Source organism: Canis aureus, chromosome 18, assembly GCF_053574225.1.
Source record: "Canis aureus isolate CA01 chromosome 18, VMU_Caureus_v.1.0, whole genome shotgun sequence".
Lineage (NCBI taxonomy): Eukaryota > Metazoa > Chordata > Mammalia > Carnivora > Canidae > Canis > Canis aureus.
In genome coordinates this window covers 22,229,051-22,251,000 of record NC_135628.1, presented here as the reverse complement: position 1 = coordinate 22,251,000, position 21,950 = coordinate 22,229,051, and the positions used below count along the sequence as shown (strand labels likewise).

At 40.1% G+C, this 21,950-nt stretch overlaps 1 long non-coding RNA gene across 3 annotated transcripts in view; it reads right to left on the bottom strand.

The window, feature by feature from the left end:
• LOC144288298 (uncharacterized) overlaps nt 1-18,056 on the bottom strand; it is a 29,446-nt gene extending 11,390 nt beyond the window's left edge. For all 3 annotated transcript variants that reach the window (XR_013356261.1, XR_013356259.1, XR_013356260.1), the window contains exon 1: nt 17,725-18,056. This is a non-coding gene — a long non-coding RNA (uncharacterized LOC144288298). The remainder of the gene's footprint in view (nt 1-17,724) is intronic.
• Nucleotides 18,057-21,950: the final 3,894 nt, after the last annotated feature.

The following is a 21,950-nucleotide window of genomic DNA, read 5'->3' as shown; positions in this document are numbered from 1 at the left end:
TCAAAAGTATCTGCGTTTTTATGAATGCCAGACATTGTGCTAAAAGGCCGGATGATATGATGATAAACAGCATAGTTTTGCCTTCAAGGTGCTTATACACCAGGAGTGTGCCACTTCTTCTTAGCAGATTTCTGCTCACTCTTTTATATGTCATTCCAACTCTTACCCATCTCTTTAAGTGCAGGTAAATTTGTGTCTCTTTAACACATTGCTGGAGGGCAAATTAGTGAATCTCTATAGAAAGCAATTGGGCAATATCTAATAAAATTAAAATGCACATACAATTTGGTCTAAGAGTTTCATCCCCAATTATTTATCCTATAAATATATTGTACAGGGTTCAAATACCTATCCACAAGGGAATTCATTGCAGGAGTGTTTGTACTAGGAAGATACTGAAAAACCATCTAAATGTCCATCAATGATTGACTAAATTATGGTGTATACATACAACACAAAATGACAGAGTCAATAGAAATAATGAAAATCTCTGTATCTACTAATGAGGAATGATCTCTAAGATCTATTGTGAAATGGAAAAGTAAAGGGCAGAAGAATATGTAGAGTGGTCACAAGCTGTCTAAGGAAAAATAAATAATATGTACGTTTGTAAATGTACAGAAAATCTTTGGGAGGTTGCAGAAGAAGCTGTTACCTGTAGCTGTCTCTGGGAAGGGAGGCTGGGCAATTATGGGACAAGACAGAGAAATGTTACTTTTCATTCTACACTCTTTTTACCTTCTGAAATTTACACTTCGTGCATATATTATCTGTTCAAAATAATACATTCAATTCAGCTGTAAAAGTTCTGACTTAAAAAAAAATCCATAAATAAACAATCCTTTTGATCTCTTCAACCTAGAAATTTCTTCCTTCCTCTTCAAGCAGGCAAAGTGGTATTTCATATTGGAATCTGTTATTTTCTGCTGTGAGAGACCTCTTTTACTGTTGGAACATTTAAAAGTGTATCAATGTTAAACAGGACTGCATACAGTATAATTTGGATTGAGTTCAGCATGGATGATGGCATTTCTGCTGGACACCATAAATGACAAGCAGGCACTGGTTCATGGAAGGGGAAGATTCTCACCTGGAAGTGGGAGGGAAATGAAGGATTCTGCAATGCAGTTGATGCCTAAGTCTCCTCCCAAAGGCCCTAAGTGGTTGCAGTGTGACCAAAGCTTCTGCATGGAAAGCAACAGAACCTTCTTAGGGAGAAGAATTGTTTTCATTCCTTTCCTGAACAGATAGTATTAATCAGGAAAATACCTTGATAACCGCATCAGGGATGGACGATGATGTTCTGAGGGCATGGATTAGAAGGAGATCACAAAGAAGTATCTAATCAGCTCTGTCTAGAAAATGAATAGGAGCTCAGAAGTAGGAAAGAGTAGGGGAAAAGGGAGGCAGAGGAAGGCAGAGAGGGATCCTGGAGCCAAGTGGCACTGGCACTACAGGAGACTGAAACTTAAGGAGAAAACGGGCCAATGGGCAATTCTTGATGCTGGGTTGATTGGAGGACCCCTGAGAACAGGAATATTTATTACTGTAACTTCAAATTGTCTTTGTTTCTGTCAGTTAAATGCCATTTGCTTTTCCAGTTGTCTGGTAAAGTGTGCTGCTACACACCAAGTGCTTTATGTCAGCAGGCTTTGGTGAAATCTGGGCAAAGGCCTGGACTCCATGACTAGATTGGGGAGTATGGGTGGGCAACACAGTAGCAGGAGACTGAGGGAGGATCAGGGTACAACAGGAGCTCACAGCCAAAAGAGACCATGAAGATTCAGTCCCTGGGAAGTCACAGAGAGCTACGTAGGGTGTCAGGCTCTGCAGGAAGGGCGATAGGAGACTTGGGACAATTTTATAGTTTTCAAAGGATACAATCTCAGTCACACATTTTATGATGTGAAAACTTCAAGTGAAAAAGAAAAAAAAAAAAAAAACAGTCATCTGGAAGCCTGAGACTTTCAGGCATTTAGAAACAACCAGGAGATTGACTGCATTTTCCACTATCCATGACAACATCAAACTTGTAGGGAAACAGCCGGGAATCATGTTAGGGTTGGCTCTGGTTTAGTCTGTACTTTACCCAACAGAAAATTCCTTAACATTCTCCAACTTTGACATTTGCCTATTGCACACACCACTATGGGGAGGTAAGGTAAGTTTGTTCTGAGTTGATTCTTACTATTGTCCCAGTGTTTCTTTCATACGCTACAACACAATGTTGAGATTCTCAGATGAGCTTACATTACTTTTTGTAGAACTTTGCAAAGTAGACACCTGCATCTATCCACATATTTTGTCAAATGAAGTATTTGGACTGCTAAATGTAATATAAAATACAACAATCAATAAAAAAAAAATCTGTTTTAAGTTCTTCCATTACTTTCTCCATGTTTCCCCAGAGTCTGTTACAAGGCCTTGATATAACTACAATCTGTAAATGCCAGTCCTACCCCCACTTTCAATAATGCCATTCATCCAAGAATCCCAAAGCGTTTTTTAATAACGGACTCATTAATCCTCATAACACTCCTTCATTTGACACATGTAACTCTCACCACATGATATGTTGGTACTTACTCTGGATTTAATTTAACAGATTTTTCCCCCCGTTGTGGGTAGTCATTTACATTGACCTCATTTTAGCTGAGTTATCGCTCAGATTTGAGCAAGTTTGAATGGCCTCATCCCAAAATGACATCTTCTGGCAGATAGAGGAAAACCATCTTAAGAAGCAATTATTATTTTTTTTTAAGGAGAGGTTTCAGCAACAAATGGCCCTATAAATAAACAACTGGGTTTTAATCATGAGCTAAGAGACTGAGACATTTTGCCATTTTATAAAAATGTGAAATTGAATGAATTTCAGAATTCACGGGAGAGAGAGAACAGGCATAGCTGAGACTGAGAGGCTCTTTGTAGCAAGAACTTAACCTCTCATCTTATCAAAGAATTTCATTTTTTCACATTTCCTTTTTTTATACTTGCCCGTTTCATCACTGTCCTTTCTGTGGTAGTTTTCTGGGGTTAAAGTCCAGCAACAGTAGCTATCCCAGGGTGAGGTGAGCTCAGGTCAATTGTCCAAGGTGTGGCTCATAGAACGGGTTTAGAGGTAGGGTCTGACATCTATTGATTCAAGTAAGGAGACAAGGTAAGTCCAAGGAGGAAAAGCATATGAACGAGAGTTGGTAGGCAAATGGGAAATTAGAGTCAAGAGATTGACAATGAGGTAGCATGTTGCTGGGGAACTCTGAGCCAACTTTCACAAGCAGCATTCTTTTGGGACATCCTCTACCCAGTGGTTATTCCTCCATCACTTTTAAAAGGCTTGACACTCTGAATGAGACCTCTCATAAGATGACTCTTTCCTGTGGCTTCAGCTATTACCTCTGTGTAGATAATTCTCAAATTTCTCATATCAGCCTCTACCTCCTAGAGCAGTGATTCTTAACCATATCAGACCCAATACCTTCCCCCCCCTTTTAAAAATATTTTATTTATTTATTCATGAGAGACACAGACAGAGACAGAGACATAGGGAGAGAGAGAAGCAGGCTTCTCATGGGGAACCTGATGCAGAACTCGATCCCAGGACCCTGGGATCATGACTTGAGCCAAAGGCAGATGCTCAACCACTGAGCCACCCAGGTGCCCCCCAATGCCCCTTTCATAACAAATATTTTATAATGTCCTTTTTATTATTATGAAATTCACAAATAACATAAATAACCTATATACATAATTTTAAAATACATAACTCTAGTATAAAAAGTAAAGGAAAATTAATAATACAGTATGTATTTCTGCATGCAAATCCTTGCATGAAATTATACCAGAAGACAAAATAAAGTGCCAGAAGTCTGTGCCTTACCAAAAAATCAGGGATGACACAATTACGAAGCCAGAATATATGGGTGTACTATTATCAGCAACTCTAATATCATGACTAGTGTTGCCATTGGTGGTATGACTTTATGAAATGGTCCATAGATCTTGGTCAAGTTTTAAGCCAAGCAATGTACAGTCTACCACTGATTCACATGACAGCTGCATGCCAGGAAGTTGGTGTACATTAGGAGATATAAAAGTACTTTTAATTTATATATAAAACAGAATTAGATTCTAGGCTTAGATAATTGAATTTTGTCCTATGTCAGTGGTTCTCAAACTTTTTGGTCTCAGAATCTCTTTACATTCTTAATCATTATTGAGGACCCCAGGAGCATTTGCTCATGTGGGTTATATCTATTGATATTTACTCTATTAGAAATTAAAACATAAATTTTAACAGTATTTATTATTTATTCTAAAATAGCAATAAGACAATTACATGTTAAGATAAATAACATTTTATTAGAAGTAACTATATCTCCCCAGACAAAAGACAATTTGGTGTGAAGAATGGTGTGTTTGACAATTTTGCAAATCTCTGTAATATCTGGCTTATCAAACACAGCTAGACTCCCTTATCTGCTTCTGTATTCAATCTATTACAATATGATATTTTGCTTGAAGTTTTTGAAGAAAACCAAGCCTTATTCAGATATGTAGTTGGAAAAGGCAGAAGTTTGGTAGTAGACTTTTCAGGTATTTGTGGATATTTTTCTTTGATAAGACACAAAGCTCAACAAGCTATAGTTTCTTTTATTTATTTAGCAAGCTGTGGTTTCTTTTTTTTAAAATAAGATTTATTATCTGAGAGAGTGAGCAAGCAAGGGAGAGAAAGCAAGAACAGAAGGAGAGGCAGAGGGAGAGGGAGAAGCTGAGTCCCTGCTGAGCTGGGAGCGGACTCAGGCTAGGTCTTAGGACCCTGGGATCCTGGCCTGAATCAAAGGCAGATGCATAACCAACTGAGCCACCCAAGTACTCCCAAATGATGGTTTCTTAAGGGCTATTCAAAATGAGACCTGAAATCCTATCAATGATTCTTTTAAACTCTGTTATATTAAACCCCATTGATCTATCTTGCATTTTGAATGAATTTTTTTTATTTTGTAACATTGTACATTGATCATTTGTAAAGTATTGGTTCACCGAGTTACACAGATATCCAAATGTTGACACATTTTATCATACAAAATCAAAAAATCACATTCATTAATATTGCCACCAATCTCATCAGGAAGGGCTTTAAGTTTGAAAAGTTAGCAAGCTCATGGTGGCAGGTGCAAATTTCCCACAATTCTAATTCTTGCTTGAATGCTCAACTGTTATCTGTTATCACAGATAACAACTGTACTTTTTAGTTGTTTCCTTGAAAATGAAAAAATTGTTTATTTTTGAGAAAATGGTCTGCAAGATACTTATCCGAATAATCATAATTTGTCTGCCTGTTGTTTTTTCAAGTAAAACTGACATTCCATGAAAGACACGGCAACTCAAATTGTATTTTGATATGTAGCATTTTGTCAGACAAAGTAGTTAAAAGGTATATACTCAAGAATTGAGATTTAATGAAGTTGATCAATTTTATTGCTTCAAGAACATTCTAAAGTGAAAATAGAGGGTGTTATTGTTTTTGTTTGTTTAACTGCAAGTGCATGGTGATAAAGAATGCAGTGATCATTAGTGCAATACAGGTTGATGCTATTGCCTTGATGTGTGCAAGACACCAACATTTTTATCCATCATTCCTTTTTGTCTCATCATTGCACATGTCAACTCAGAAAAACAGGCAAATAATATGATGTATGATTATGAAAATGGTTTAGACCTTGATTATCCCTATAATGGTCTAGGGGATCTCCTGGGGTCCCCAGACTGTACTCTGAGAACTATTGTCCTACATGGATATCCAGGAAAACATGTGAAAGTCACACAGGACAATTCACTATTGTGTTTGTACTGTACGCATTGTACACATCATGGTATCTCTGGTTCCTGTCCTCTAATGTCAGTAGTGCCTTGCCATCATTGTGACAACCATAAATGCCTAGAAATTTTTTCAATACCCCCTAGGGGCTGGAGTGACCCTTTAAGAACTACTTCTCTAGAGTCTTGATCTGGGTTAGCCAGTAGACCAGGAAACTTTCCATGGGAATACCAGCCTGCATCTGACATGTACAAACCAAACTCATCATTTCTTGATAGATGCAAACATGTTACAGTTGTAAGGGCCTATAGGGTTCACTTAGGTCCACCCTTTACAAATGGAGAAACTGAGGCACAGGAGAGCTAAGTGACTTCAAGGTCATAAGAAGATTAAAAATGACCATTATGGAATGATGGTTCCATTCCATCATGTTTCAGGCATTTTATGCAGTTTCTATTGAATCTGTAGCTATTTTCAGCTTTGTTTTACAAAAGATGAAAATGAGACTCAGAGATGAATGGCTTCACAGGGTTTATGAAACTGGTAAATGGTAGAATGAAGACCTTGAAACCAGGTCTCCTGGTTCTAAGTGCAGTGCTCTTCCCTCCCTGCCATGCCTGATCTACTCTTCTGCTTTCATCATGCACATCCAGTGAGATCCTGCCTTCATTAAATTGTTCATGTTCATCCTCCATTTTCAGTGTTGTCCTTCAGTTTGTGTCCTCATTTCCCCTGATTTGGACTTACTGCTTCCTAGCAAGGCATCCTGACTCTGCTCTGTTCTCTCTTCCCTTCACCCTGGATACCTCCTCTGTGCTAAAGTCATGGATCAGGGCTGGATACCCAGAAGGGAGAATATGGAGGAGATACATGCTGAGGAACCATGAGGATAGGCGGATCTGGGGACTTGTACCATATGATTTAAGGGAAAAGGATGTCCTATGTTTTTGCATTTCATGTGTCAGCAATTCATGGGGTCAGCATTGTTACCTCATTTTAACAGGAGGAAATGGTAAGGTGAGACATGCCAAACAGCTCATGTAAGGTCACACAGCCTGCCACTGACAGCTGGGAACTTGGACCCTGACTACTTATCTCAAAAGCCCTCTTCCATTCACAATTCCCTCCAAGAAGGCATGGGGAATGATGTTCAGGAAAGCATTAGGATTCCTGCCAGGCCTAAAAGTGAGACAAATCCAAGTTGAATTCTGGCTAAGAGTTGGAGGATGTTTGTTTAGCACCCAGTTCAGCCAGAAGAGGATGAAGAGAAGATCCTGGAGCTGGTTCTCCAGGATATGTGCCAGGGAAACCAAACCTGGTTGAAAGTAAGTTAACGTTAGCTGAGCAGATCTAGAATTATGGATTTATCATGCTTCTATGTGTTTATAGAAAATTGATTTTGTTTTTTTCCTTAGTTTGCTAGGAAAACTCCCTTTGGAAAAGTCAAACACTGCCTTCCCAGCACTGAGAGGAAACAGAGTATCCCCATACCTTGGCAGGCTAGAGACGAATCTTGGGGAATCTATAGAGGCCTGCATGCTAGAGGCTTCGAAAGGCAGGTCCTAAGGCAAGCAAAGCTGAAGAGGAATTGGGGGCTTTGAGATGGATCCTCCTGGGCTGGTGTTGCTGTTGACATACCCGCCACATACCTACAACGCGGGTCAACTATTTTCTTCCTCTCCTTTGCTCCAGTGATGCATACTTCCCCTGCCCCCAGCTCTCTACTTCCTCTATTTCTAGTTTTATGGGATAGATTTATAACTATTGAGTGAAAACATAATGTGTTGTTAAGCCCTTTGATTACCTCCTTTCTGTAGTCTCTTCAAAATGGACAAAAAGGCAAGAAACCATACAAATATATTTGCGCTGGTCCTTTCAAGAGAAAGAAGTGGATAAAAAAAGTCAGTCCATCAACAGTTCAATTATTCTTAGTACACTTGGGACCTGTCCTTACCTTTCTCATACCAAAGGCTCTTCTGGAATCACATTGCCTATAGTGAGCCCACACAGGGGTTTTCATGGTAATGACTCCCATGTTTTAAAGAGCAGGGAACTTTACCTTAAGGGAGACAAGGCACTACTAGAGTTGGAAGCCCTGGTTCCATTTTCCCCAACTATTAAAAAAAAAAAAAAAAGTGTTAACTGGCCAAGAATACTATACAGACTTTCCCCTTTCTCCCTCTTCTGCTTCCTTACTTCCTTACTAGCCAGTGTTAGAGAAGCTAGACCATGAGCCAGGAAAATTGGAGTTTGACAAGCTCAAGTTATGAGGAGACTGGTGCTCAGAGCAGCAGGAGTTAATCAAGGCCCCAGAGGTCTTCTGGGTCCCATCCCTGTGCTCCTGCTGTGATGTTAGCTGCCACCAGGGTGAACAGAGATCCTGGGGCAAAGGCTCCCAGGCAGGGAGAGACAACACTGTCACATGAGGGAAGAGCTTTTCTGAAAAATATTAAAAAAAAAAAAAAAAGAAAAGAAAAGAAAAAAGAAAATGGAAGTGTGGACCATGACTTTTTCTCTGGAGAAATGAATATAACAGGTAATGGGTACATTCAATTTAACACAGCAAGCATTCACGGATCTATACTTGGGCCTGGCCCTCTGGTTAAAAATGCAGATTTCTGGGCTCTGCTTTTCCAGATTAAGGTTTAATGCACAGTTTTCCAGACAAAAAGGATCAGCTGGTGACATTTGCTAAATTGATTAAGTCCTCTGTCCCCTGGGAGCTCTGACTTAGTATGTATGTCTCAGTTGGGCTGGAAAATCTGAATCTCAACATCACAGGTGATTCTGAATTTCCAATGCCAGTGGTCCTTGAGCCCACTTTGAGAAACTATGAATTGACTTCATTCAATTACAGGCCCTTTTCAATTGTTCCCTTACCTCTGACTATGCAAACCATTTGGAGTATGTAGACATGGATTAAAAGGATCTTCTAGAAAAATCCAGAGGTGGCTATATTCAAACATGAGAAAGGTCTGGTAGAGTGTTGGGATAAATGTAATCCCCTCTTGGCTTCACTTCAGAAGGCTTAAAAAAAAAATCTTTAACTGTCCTTCAGCGAGAATTGTTTTAAGGCCCAGAGCCGAAGCAGGAGCCCCTTATTCCAATTTGACTTGAGCTGCAGTCAGACCTCACTCTGGGCCTCAGCTCTGATTATGGGATGATGTGGTTTTAGGAACGTGTGGGATTTATAGCTTGAAAATGCCAGAAAATCAGGAATTTAAATCCCCCCCTGATTTATGCCTACCTTGTCAAAGGCTCTAGAGCTTTAGAAATGCTAAATGTTTGAGTGAAGCTCTGAAGGGTGAGCTGTGTTCTGCTTTCAGCTGATTATTATTAACAATGGTTGCTCCTAAAGCTTTAGTGGCTCTCAGCTGTAACCTTTAGACTTGGTCCATTCCTGCTTTGTGAGGTGTTATAAATTCCATGATTAAAAAAAAATTATAATAGGAACATTCTCTGACTTTTTAAAGCCAGAGACTCGTTTCCTGGGAGATGGAGGGTTAAGCATCCTTTATCTCTGCTCACATATCTGAGCTGCATTTTTGTTGAATGCTGTAAATATGCAATAAGTTTTCACTAAAGAATAATTCTTTACCCAAGAAGAGACAAATACAAGTGTATTCATTTGTTGTCTGTAATTTTGGCTGCTCATTAAGGATCCAAGAGCATTTGGTGCAGAAAACCGGACCCTCCTCCTCCACACGGTTACTGTAAATGATTTAAATCAATCCCTTTTGTGCAGCATCGGGTACAGGAAGCACAATATGTAGTGACTAAATATGCCATTTAAATTCTTCTCAGGCAAAGGTTAAAAGAGAGGTGGGCCAGGGGGAGTGTGGAAAGCTGAGATTGGCAAGGTAGCTGGATTCACATATTTTTGATAGGTTTCTAAGATACATGTGTCTTTTTCCAAAACAAATGCATTCATGCCTGAGAAAGAAAACAAACAGGGAAAATGTTAGCTCTTAACGCTAGTGAGCTCATGAGAAATGCCAAAAGAGTTGTTTGTGCCCAGCCACAAATATCAGGGTTTCTTTATTGCTGAGCTTTGATGCTCGGCATCGGGCGGAACGTTTCCATGACAACTAATAGATGTTATGTTTATTTACTGACTGGCAGGGAATGACAGTGTCAGCAACTGACATTTTAGTTTCTTTCTCTTCTTTTTCTCCCCTGTAAAGATTTGTTTTAGTCGATGAAAACGGCAACGGCATCTTCCATTTTATTTGTCAGAGCTTCCAAGGCACAAGTAAACAGCCGTTTAATTTGATTCAGTTATGCCATGCAACATCCTTTATAGGCCCGTTGCCTTCAGGGCTTGGGAGAGTACTTCGCAGTGGACAGTAGCTGGTGAGATGATTTGCAAAGTGAAAAGCACATTTCAGGTTTTATTCACTTGAAAACGATCTAACAACCGCATTCCGAGCTGTCTAAATTCACATAGGTCTCATCAACGTTCCCGACATTGCCCATGAGCCTGTTGACTGATAGGTGCCTGCCAAGGGTCGGGAAGACTGGTAAGGGGACCAGCACCCCCCTTGGCCGCGGTACCTCGCGGGGTGCCAGTTACGCAAGACACGGTCCCTCTTACCTGCCTGTGGCTTGTCGGCCCCGTAAATTATGGGCGGTCAATTTTTAATGCTGAACCGGCTTCCTCCTACTATCCAGCTGGTGTGTGCTCGAGGGATATAAACCAGTGTTAGCATTTGCTTTAAGAAAACACAATTAGCAAGGCAAGCTGCTGCTGCGGGCAGCGGGGTGGGGTGGGGGGGAGTCCTATGACACATGCGACAGCAGAGCATTGGCTTCTTCTTGGTCCCCGTTGTGTGTTATCTGTGCTGCCCTCTGATTGATTTGAGCAATTGACACGCGCTGCGCTTCCCGCTCCCAAGAGATCTCCCAAAAGCTTTAGGGAACCAAGTCAATATGCAACTCTTAGGAGCGCTCAAGATTTTATTGCCTGAAACCCCATTCCCTGATTTCCTAGGTCTCGGGTAGAAACTAGCTTCTCTCATAGAAGCTTCATCACTTGCTTACACTCGGCTGTTGCAGACCTGCATCTCACACTAGACTGTAAGCGGCTTGAAGGCCCTGGCTGCGTCCTACTGGATTTTTGTATCCACAGCAGCTAGCACAGTTTGGGGCCCAGGAAACTTTTGGGGAACAAATGAGTAGTGAGTGAGTGAATCATCACAACCCGGCTCCTGAGTGGAGTCAGGCATCCTGTCCACTGATCAAACTGCCATCACAGCACCCCTCCCGTTATCATCTGTTTCTCGTTCTGGGGAATGAATGCATGAATTATTGTCCAACATTTGAGAGCCAACATTTCTCAAGAGGACGTTTTTCTGTTTTGTGACATGTGCGTGCACGCACATACAGAATAATCCAACAGAAAGATAGCAAGGGAAAGGAGCAGAGTCTGATGAGATCGACATCCAGCCAAGGAGATTGTGGGAGACAAGGAGAAAGATCTAGAAATTTGGGTTTTCTGTCATGAGATAGACAACATCTCTGGGTCTCATGACCTCACCTCTAAAATGAGGGGTTTTGACCAGATGAACTTTTCCCAGATTGTGTTACAGTAGACACCAATGTCTACAATATGTTAATAGCTCTTCTGGAGCAACCAAAACCCAATGGAACAAACAACTCTGTAGAGCTAAATTAAAGAAGAATACCGAGAGCCCCATGAGTAAGTGTAGACCAAGTCTGAGAGGTCTTTAAAGATATGTGACTTCTTTTTTTTTTTTTTTTTTTTTTTTAAGATATGTGACTTCTATGATTGTTCGATCAGGAATCCTCTTAGAGGGAGGCCATGGGCAAAAAATGATTTTTTTCAGCCTTATTTGATAACTAAAACAGTTTGCTTAGAGACATCTTTAGACATCCATGGGGCACTGGGGTCCTGGATGACTAGTGTGGTTCTTTCCCCAGAGGAAAATGAGTTTAGTTGATGGGAATTCTGATTCATGCTCTAATTTTGTCAAGGTGTTACTTAGATTTAAAAAAACTCGTATTTCACCAACACAATAGAAATAGGGCAGAGACTTAGAAATTTGAGGCAATATTGTAGGTAATCATTAACAAAAGCCCTGCACTAGTCACTTGTAGTTTGTCTATATTTAGATTGTTCACTGATAATGGTCAGGTCACCAATTCACTGTAAGTGTAGGCCAAGTCAAACAGAGGCTTTGGATAATAGGTGATTTCTACAACATCTATGATCGTTTAGTCAGGATCCTATCAGAGGAGGCCCATGGGATCTTCAATATTAAAGGAGGAGGAAAAAGATTAAGAGTAGTGTATTTATTTATCTTCCCAGACAAATACATGGAATTTGTCAGGGAAGAGGGGAGGGAGAGGAAGGTAACTAGTATTGAGTAACTTCTACATGCTAAGCATTATTCTGAGAATTTTGCAACTGCGCTGTGAGGTATCATCCTATTCCTTTTACACATGATAAAGCTGAGGTTCGTGATGACATGAGGGTCATTAGATAGTGAGGGGCAGCGTCTAGATTCAAACCCTGGTATGCTATGATATCAAAGTCTGTGAGCTCTCCATTTTGTTCTGCTGAGAGGAAAGGTGTAACCTGAAAGAGTTATCACTAACAATCCTTAACAGGTCCTAATGAAGTCACAGAGACGATAAGGTCATCATGGTTTGATGGTCAGGGGCAGAATCAAACAAGATGTGGGGTTTGAGCTGATCTTTGAAGAAATAGATGATCTAGAGGTGCTTTTGGAATTATGATTAAACAAAAGAGCCACACTACTTCTGGTGCTTTGCAGATCTCTGGCCACACAGTGATCTCTGAGAGAGATCAGAGAGGTAAGTAGAAGGGCTAAGTCCAGACATTCAGGGGACACGTCATAGCCAGTACAAATTCATGGTTCTCAGGATGCGGCTGCTATAGACTGAATGTTTATTCCTCTCCTTGTCCCCACCAAATCCCAGTGTTGAAACCTAATCCTTAATGTGCTGGTATTTGGAGGTGAGGCCTTTGGGAGGTGATTAGGTCATGGGATCAGTACCCTTACAAAAAGACACAGAGAGCTCCCTTGTCACTTCTTCCATGTGAGGACACAGAAAAAAAAAAAAAATGGCTATCTTGAACCAGGATACAGACTCTCACTACACACAGAATCTCCTGGAGCCTTGATCTTGGGCTTCCCAGCCTTAGAACTGTGAGAAATAAATTCCTGTTTTTTATAAGCCATCTAGCCTATTAGTGTTTTTGCTGTAGCAGCTTAAACAGACTAAGACAATAATAAAATTATAGATATCCTTGGGCTCTCTGTTGTTGTCACAACAGGCTACTTCTACTTGAGCTCTCTGTGGCAGAGTTCATGATCTGGCTATGGAGTGTCTCAAATAATAAGGTCATACAGTGAAAAATAAAGACATGGAAACTCAATTGGAAAATGGGCAAAAAGAAAGAATTGTCAAGAAAACTCTAGTAATCATACATTTTTGTCCCTTCTTGCATCTACTACAGTTTAAATTACTCCAAATGGACCCTAACCATGGCTGGTCTTACACTTAATATAGCTGAGAAGTTCTGGTGAATGCTATGGAATCCTTTCCCCCCCCTTGGAAACAATGTTAGCTTTATTTCCATATGAACAAAATCAATAGATTCTGGTTAAATCTAATTGCTGTCTCCCCTGTCCCCTATGTGGTACCTGTTGATTTTTCTTTTACAGTGCTTATGGTTACTCTTCCATGACACTATTCCAGCTATCAGAGTACCATATGAATAATGTATAAAATCTTTAAGTAAGTCTCAAAGCATTTGGAATCTGAGTTTGGGGGCACAAATATTGTACTTTCAAAATGTTAAAATTTTTCCACTTTAACAGACTTCCAATCCCCTCCCTTCTTTATTGAGTGCAAATACAAATTAGCCTTAGAGTTTTTCTGAATATATATTTTTTGATGAGCATTTGGCATTACTTCCAACAGAGTCAAGGCTTGGAAATGTTGATTACATCATACTACTTTGGAAGTTGATGGGCATTTTCAGGCAGTCTCATCCAGGGAGTTTTTAAACTGTGCCCCATGAAACCAGATGAATTATCTGGAGCTGCCTTGGAGAACTCCATGCTACTACAGAGAAGCAACTCCTACCTAACCAATTTTAGTTATTATAACTCCTTGTAAGATTTCTTTTGAAGAATGACTCCATAGCTACATGAAAGCCTGGAAATGACGCATTTAGTCTAATATCTAGTCTAACCCTTTATCCCAAGTGAGGAAAAAAAAATGAGGCCTAGAGAAGGCATATAACTTTCTTTCAAGTGGAATACTAGTAGCGAACTCTAGACTGGACCCCACTGGGCTCATTCCCCATTGTATCATTTTACTGCTTTGCAATGATGTTTATCAAAGGCCAGATTTATTGGATGTTCTTGGATCAGAGTCACACAATTTTAGACCCTAAAGGAAACTATTTTTCTCATGGTATTGTCCCAGAATAATTTGTCTTGTGCTCACATGCACTGTGAACATACTAAGCAAGATACACAGAGTAGGCTAAGATGGGCAGGAAAAGGAAAATGGTAAATGGCTGCGACTTCTAACAATTTCTATGAACTTCAGTGTGAAAAATATTATTTCTGATTTTTTAAATATCATCACCACACTCCTAAGCAGTCTTCTCTGAACTGCAGGGTGACAAATCATGGCAACTGTATTTCCCAGACTCCCCTTCCGGGGTGCGTGGGGGGGGTTTCAGTTACATCCCACCCAAGGGCACATTCCTCAGAGATTTGGAAGGCAGAAGGAAAGGAGAAGCTATTATCCTCTTATAAGCATGAGCAGACAGCTGATGTGGGATTTTGCTGGTGGCCATGGCTTGGTTTAGAAAATCTTCCTAAGAATCATTCTCTTCTACACTGTAGGCAGCTAAGGTAATTGGCAAGGACTTCTAACTGCATTGCACGTCTTTCTGAGAATCAATTATGTTCATGCTGTAGAAGTGGAGACCACTGGTGATGGCTTCCCAGCAATACCATATTTCTGGATTTTCTAAAAGTGGCCTTCCTGAATTAGTCTTCTCTTCACTGTCTAATAGCTGCATATCCTCTGATTCCCTGTGTTAAACATCATCCTACTCAGAATGTCAAAAGCAGTTTCTGTTTTCTAGATTGAAGCCTTGTAGTTTCAGAAATTGATTTCTTTAAGGGAAGTGGCATGGTTGGGGGGTATTGTAAGTGGGTAGCAAGGAAGTTGATACCAGGAGTTGGAAAGAGACAGCTTCCAAATGTTGTTTCATTTCCAGGAGGCCATCCTCAGATGTGGTCAAGGGCAACAATGAACCAGGAAGAGCACTCACGGGTGGGGCCAAAGGCCCTGGAGAACAGGGGGCTGAGGACTTCATTCCAGAGAGCAGAACCTAGACTACTAGTCAAGGCACTTTGCCCACCCTAGTGTTGGGGGTCCTTTAGAATATTCGCTCCATGGGACCTCAGAATCCTTACAGTTCAGTGATTGACATGAGACTTTCCTTCTTCCTCTTCCAAATGAGAGGGTTCATTAGTGCTGTTCTCAATGTGTTTACTACCCACTGTGGGATGTATGTGGTGGTGATGGGCCAGCGGGTGAAGCAGGCAGCTTTTCCTTTTAGTTCATAGCCTTTTAGGTCTAGAGTGGTCTTGTTTAGATCTGATAGAGAAGTCTGCACATCTCTCAGAGATTCAGTACCCCAACTTTGGACTCCGTGAGTGGATAGGACTTGAATTGTCCCTCTTGGGAGAAGTGAGTGTGAGTTGTATGTATTGGAGAAAGAATTAAATGGCTATTTGGTGACTAGAAGCTAGAACTAAGGGAGGAGTCTGCCATATGCTTAGTGATTTTATTTCATTTTGTTTTATATTTTCAGTTAAGAGAAATTCTAGTTTCTGGTTTCCTATTCAGTTTGGTTGGTACATCTAATTGGTTTCTAGATAGTGGAATGTGGGTTGAAATGATGTGAAATGATATCAATTCCATCTATTGCATAAAAATCCCTAAATAATCAATCATTCGTTCTTTCCCCTTCTTATGGCAACCATTGTGTTGCTGTTGAAAATGTTCCTGGAATGTGGGTTGAAATGATGTGAAATGATATCAATTCCATCTATTGCATAAAAATCCCTAAATAATCAATCATTCGTACTTTCCCCTTCTTATGGCAACCATTGTGTTGCTGTTGAAAATGTTCCTCTCTTGAGACAAAAAGAATCTGGATTTTGGGACATTGTTTTAAGGAGAGCTACCTCTTAACCCACATCAGTCTGACATAAGTGAGAAGTAAACCTTCATGGGGATAAGTTACCAAGGTTTTTGGATTGTTATAGCGCATAGTGTTTCTTGTCCTGATTCCTGAAGGAACTTAATAACTTAACATAATAACATAGCACAACTTTTAAGGATTTTAAAATGGAATCAGGATGAATCAGAATACCCACCACGGTCAGAAGGCCATGGCTTCATTCTTGTTTTTTTCAAGTAGGGGTTCCAAGATGTTTTAATTTTTGGATATACTGTTAATTTCCTGAGAAATCTGGAAGAAGGAGGTATTTCCTCTACTCCCAATCCCTCAAATAGATACCTTTTTTGAATTTTGATGGTGAAAGAACAGGCTTTAGAAAAGAATTCCTCTGATTATGATGGTCAGAGATCAGATGGAGAAACAAAAGAAGGACATGTTCACAGAGCTCCCAAGAATGATTGAGGTTCTTCTGTGCTAAGCGAATGTTAGTTTTGTGGACCACCACACTGCTGATGCGGACTCCAGGACACTACAGTTAAGTCCCAGCTTGAGAGAGTAAATGCAAGACTATGGGTTGAGGGGAAGCAAGGAAGAAGTGACACAGGAGGCTAGCTGGAGTTAGTGATGCAGATCTTAGGGACATTTAAAAATGTTGTGAAAATGTTGTGAAACTCACAATGGAACTTGCAGCCTAGGCATATTTTGCCTTTTACAGAACATAACATGTATGTTTTCTTTAATAATGAATGTAGTATTTTTTTGACTGTAGAAGACTAAGGAATTATAGAAGAACACAGAGTAGAAAAAAAATCATAATCCCCTACCCAGAAAATAATCACTATTATTTTGCTCTGGTTCTTACCAATCTTTTAAATTAATATACAAGTATTACACTTAAAAACAAAATTGAAGTACTTTAAGGATACTTTGTATTAATTAGTATAGGCCAGGTTCTGCTACTATAACAAAAGATCCTCAAGTCTCAGTGGCTTATAATATCAAAAGTGTATTTCTCATTCATGCTACACATCCCTTGCCTATCAGCTCCAGCTTTGCTTCACATTATCTTCATTCCAAGGACCAAGGTGAAGGAGCAGCCTCTGTTTAGAACAATCAGCTAGCAGAGAGAAAAGAGAAAATGACAGATCATGCACTGGCCCTTAAGCTTCTGCATGGAAGTGACACAGGACCTTCATTTCATTTTGGAAAGCAAATGAATGGCAAAGTTTAATATCAATGGGCAAGAAACATAATCCTCACAGGCAAATATCTGTGAACAATACTACTTATGCCACTGAGCTAGTTTAATGTTCTACACTCCTTTGCAAGTATTAGAATTGTTATAAAATTAACGTGATGTTGCTTTCTTGACGTGAGAATTTTTACACATCTCCTGCCTTTGATTCTTCCCATCTTTGTTCTCATTGCCATAGGAAGGGAATGGTGGGGGATGGGTTGGAGATACTTCCACCAGTGAAGATGAATTTGTTACCAATAAATGACAACAGGATCTACGGGAAAATTTTAGAAGTTTTTAGAAGTAAACCCAAAGCATAGAAATATGACCAGAAGAAAATTTCGATTATATTCTCAATTCAAGAATTAACCTATTCAACAGAAATCTTCAATAAATGATGATCCTTACCTGGCTTCTCCACGCTGAGAGAGGGACAGTTTCCTGGCACCATGGCAGCCCTTTCTAGCAGCTGGTTCAAGGGTCCATATGTAATCAGAGCTACTGTTTTGGGTTCAGATGCCCACATCTACCTATCTCTGTCAGCCTCCCACCTTCTCTTCTCAAAGGCTCTGCCTAGGGGGTCAGGATGCAGCTTCGTAAATCTGAAATCACCTGCTCATTTTCTCGGTACCCAGCTGTTCACGGAATGGTTTAAGAACAGAAGGAAAATGTCCATTTTCTAATCCTCCAAGCGCTTCTGGCCCTTGGCTTCATGGGCATCACCTCCTGTGCGGAGGAGGGCATGAAGCTCACTCACCATCCATTATGTCCTCACTAGGGCCCACAAGTGTCTGCCCAGAGACAGGGGAACATTCATAAAACTACATGGCACCTCCTCATGTTGCCCCTGCCCCTGGTTTTCTAATTGGCATGCTGAATGCCTGGGCAGCAGAGACTATCCCTATTTTACATTCATTTTCAGTGTAGTAGAGATCCACTTATTTGCAGACAATAACAAATCATGCTTTTCCTTATCTTGCAAGTGTGGTTTGACTTCCAAGTACACCCCTGGTGTGCCCCCATGAGCCTCCTTTGCTCAACTTGTCAGGAGGTCACCTTTGTGTGGAGCCCTAGATTTGGACAGCCAACAGGCACCTCTGGCTTTGCACCATGTTTTCTTTTTAGCCTGTGTCCGTGTCCACTGTCCCTGTTGTCTTTCTTCCTAGTTGGCCTCAGGGGCTGTTTGCTTCATCTATTTATTATTCAGTAAAGAGTGTACACGTTTTGCATTTAATAAGCCACAGAACACACAAGGCTTCTTACTGAGCAGGAGTGGACTATAGATCAGCTGCCCTCTCCAGAAGGCAATGATTAGCCTTCTTGTCTCCCACTGTCTCTGCTGGACTCTCCAAAACTGAACACAGGTCTAAAACACAACAATGTCCTTTAGCACTTAGTTTTTAGTCCTAGTCCTCTAAAGAGTTCTAATATGCTTTAAATTTTTTAATATACCGCAGCCAAAGAAAGACTTCCCAAGCTGTGTGATTGCTTGATTTGAACACAAACTCCAAAAACAGGGACAGAGTTTCTGTCCATAGTACATATCCACAAATTTGACTTTTTTCTTTTCAAATGTCCTGCCTTCAGTAAATGCAGTGAAAGAAGAGAATTCGAATAGCACTGTCTGCAAATATGGGCACTTTTTAGGGAGGCAGTAAATTTGGTGTCGATGGAAGATAGATCTGGAATTGTGTGAACATGGGCTTTAAGGATTACATAGGGTTAGCCTCAATGCATTTTATGTTACTATTCAATCCTGAGTTTTTCTGAATCTATGTACACTGTGTTGCCTTGTCAAAATGAGCTACAAAGGAAAAAACAAACGGGAGAGCAGTACCTAAGACAAATTGTTCCTTTCCCTTAGGCAGTGCTCTATTTGGTTATCTAAAGAGTAGCCTTCTGAATGCCTGGAGTTTATCTTTGGCTGCAAGACAAGCAAACACTGGGCCTGGAATCAGGAGAGTAGGAGGGGGAATAACAACAAAAAGACCCCTTGCCAGGAATGTAGAGGAGGAGACAGGCAGAGCCAGCCCCCTGACTGGCACTGTAGGGTTCTGAGGCCTGGGACAGCTGTGGAGCCCATCACCTCGGGAGGGAGGGTTTGCTCTGCCCCTGGCTTTCTGGCTCCCACCCTTTCTGCACATTTTCTCCAGCTGAGTTCATTCTTGGCTGGTCCTCATTTAAAGGCAAGAGAGCCAGGTGCTGGGGTGGAGCCAGGTTAGAGACTGGAAGTTTGTCCACCTTTGTGATATTAAAGCTAAGGGAGAGAATGTGAGATGGAAAACCTAAAGGAGTCTTGATTCCATTCTGAAGTAAGCTCTGGAATGACTGGCTTTTAAAGGAATAAGATGGTAACTTCAAGAATAGTTTTTTGAAAGTTGCAATTTTGGTCTCTGCCAAGGCAACATGCCCCTGTGTATTGGTGGATGTTTGCTATTTGCTCTTCTTTGGCTGTGTGTAGGAGAAATAAACGGCTTTTGTTGCCTGAGAAAGATTTTTCAAGTTTCTTGGCTACCCTGTTGCATAAGGACTGTACTCCAGGATTTGTGTAGTTGAGAAATAGGCTTGATCTCAGTAACACTGTTAGTGTAGGGGAGATAGGGAATAAAGTCATGTATTAAGCTATTATAAAACGTCAGAAGCCAAAGAGTTTACTGGTGTCACTGGAGATTTGAGAATAAGGGTCTAACCAGTTTGGATTTCTCTCTCTCTCTCCCTCTCTCTCTCTCTCTCTCAAGACTCCTAAAATGTTGCTGATTCAGGCTCTTCCCTGGCTACCAGGTTAACCAGATCTTGTCTTGACCTGCCACTGACTCCCAATAGTTAACTCTTCCCAATATAAATGAATCTATTCTCTCTGACTACTCCAGTTGGCAACTCTGCATCTTAAGCAGAACCCAAACCTAAGTACTCAGTAATCCAAGATTGTTCTTGAAAAGCTGAGTGGGAGATACACTATTTTCTATTTTTTTATAGTTGTTTTCAGGAAAAGAGAGGTATTAGTTTTATAGCAATAGTCTAGAAAGGTTGAATTAATGTAGGATTAATATTGATTATGTTAAAAAGCTCCAAGTATGGGGGAAAAAGCCATTGATTGGATTTTAATATATCCAATTAGTATAAGTAAGACAAAAGGATAGGAGTTACCGAGAGACATATTTTGTATCAAACAAAGAATAGTTTTTGATGATGGAACTGTTCCAAGATAATGGACTAATTTGGCTAATGGTGGGCTCACCTCATTCAAGGTGTTCAAGCAAAGGCTAGAAGAGTATTTGTACATTAACTAGTTTTAAGGTGTAAAAACAGCAATGAACATTTTACTTGAACTAAGGAGTTCTTAATCTGTGAACCTCACAAACATGCATATAGAATTATTTTTAGGTGCACATTTTTAGAGGAGTTTTTTTATTATAATCTCTTTCATATTACAAACCAATTAATTAACTCTCCATGTGAAGAGTTAACTTCTCTTAAGCTGTCAGGTCTTTATGGCTCCACCTTTAAACATGACTGTTCCATTAGGGATCAACAGACAATTGAGGATAAATCCTAACATGAAAGACAGAAATAGGGATCCCTGGGTGGCGCAGCAGTTTCGTGCCTGCCTTTGGCCTAGGGCGCGATCCTGGAGACCCGGTATCGAATCCCACGTCGGGCTCCCGGTGCATGGAGCCTGCTTCTCCCTCTGCCTATGTCTCTGCCTCTCTCTCTCTCACTGTGTGCCTATCATAAATAAATAAAATAAAATAAAATAAATAAAAATAAAAAAATGAAAGAAATAAAAATAAAGAATAGAGACAATAATGCAGGGAAAAGTAAAAAGAAAAAAAAAAGAAACAACAACAATACATAACTCATTAGTATACGCAGAGAACTAAGAAGATATTTCATGAAACAAGGAACTGGCGACTGTATAAAAGGAATGTTTAAAAGACAAAAAGGAGCTCTTGGGCATTAAAATTCTGAGCAGACATGAAAAATTCACAAGACTTTCAAGACAAGGAAATCTTGAGAAAGTTGAAAAAGGACAAAGAAATGGAAAACAGGGAACCAAAAAATAGTGAGGATTAGTCCAGGAGAGTCAACATTTGAATAAAAGAGACCTGGATTAAAAAAAAAAAAAAAAAGAGACCTGGATTAAATAGAGGACATTATCAAAGAAAGAATTCAAGGAAAAATTTCCAGACCCAAAGAATGTGAATTTCCAGGTAGAATGGGCTCGACAACTCTGGCCTTTGATATGTTTTTTTTTTTTAATAGATTAAAACAATACCAATGCCAAGGTTTATAAGTATAAAATTTCAGACTACTGGGTCAGAGGGAAGATCCTAAGTTTCAATAAAAAGGAAAGGAAAGGAGAGGAGGAGAGGAGAGGAGAGGAGAGGAGAGGAGAGGAGAGGAGAGGAGAGGAGAGGGGGAGGGAGGGGAGGGAGAGGAGGAAAGGAAGATAGAGCCAAAAAAAAAAATCCAAAAAAATAAAAAAACAAAATAAAAAAATTTAAAAAATTAAAAAATCCAAACAAACTGGAAATCATATACAAAACACTGGAAATCAGAGTGGAATTGAACTCTTGAACAATATAAATGAGTAAACCATGGATTAATGTGTTTATTCATTATAAGAGGAAACT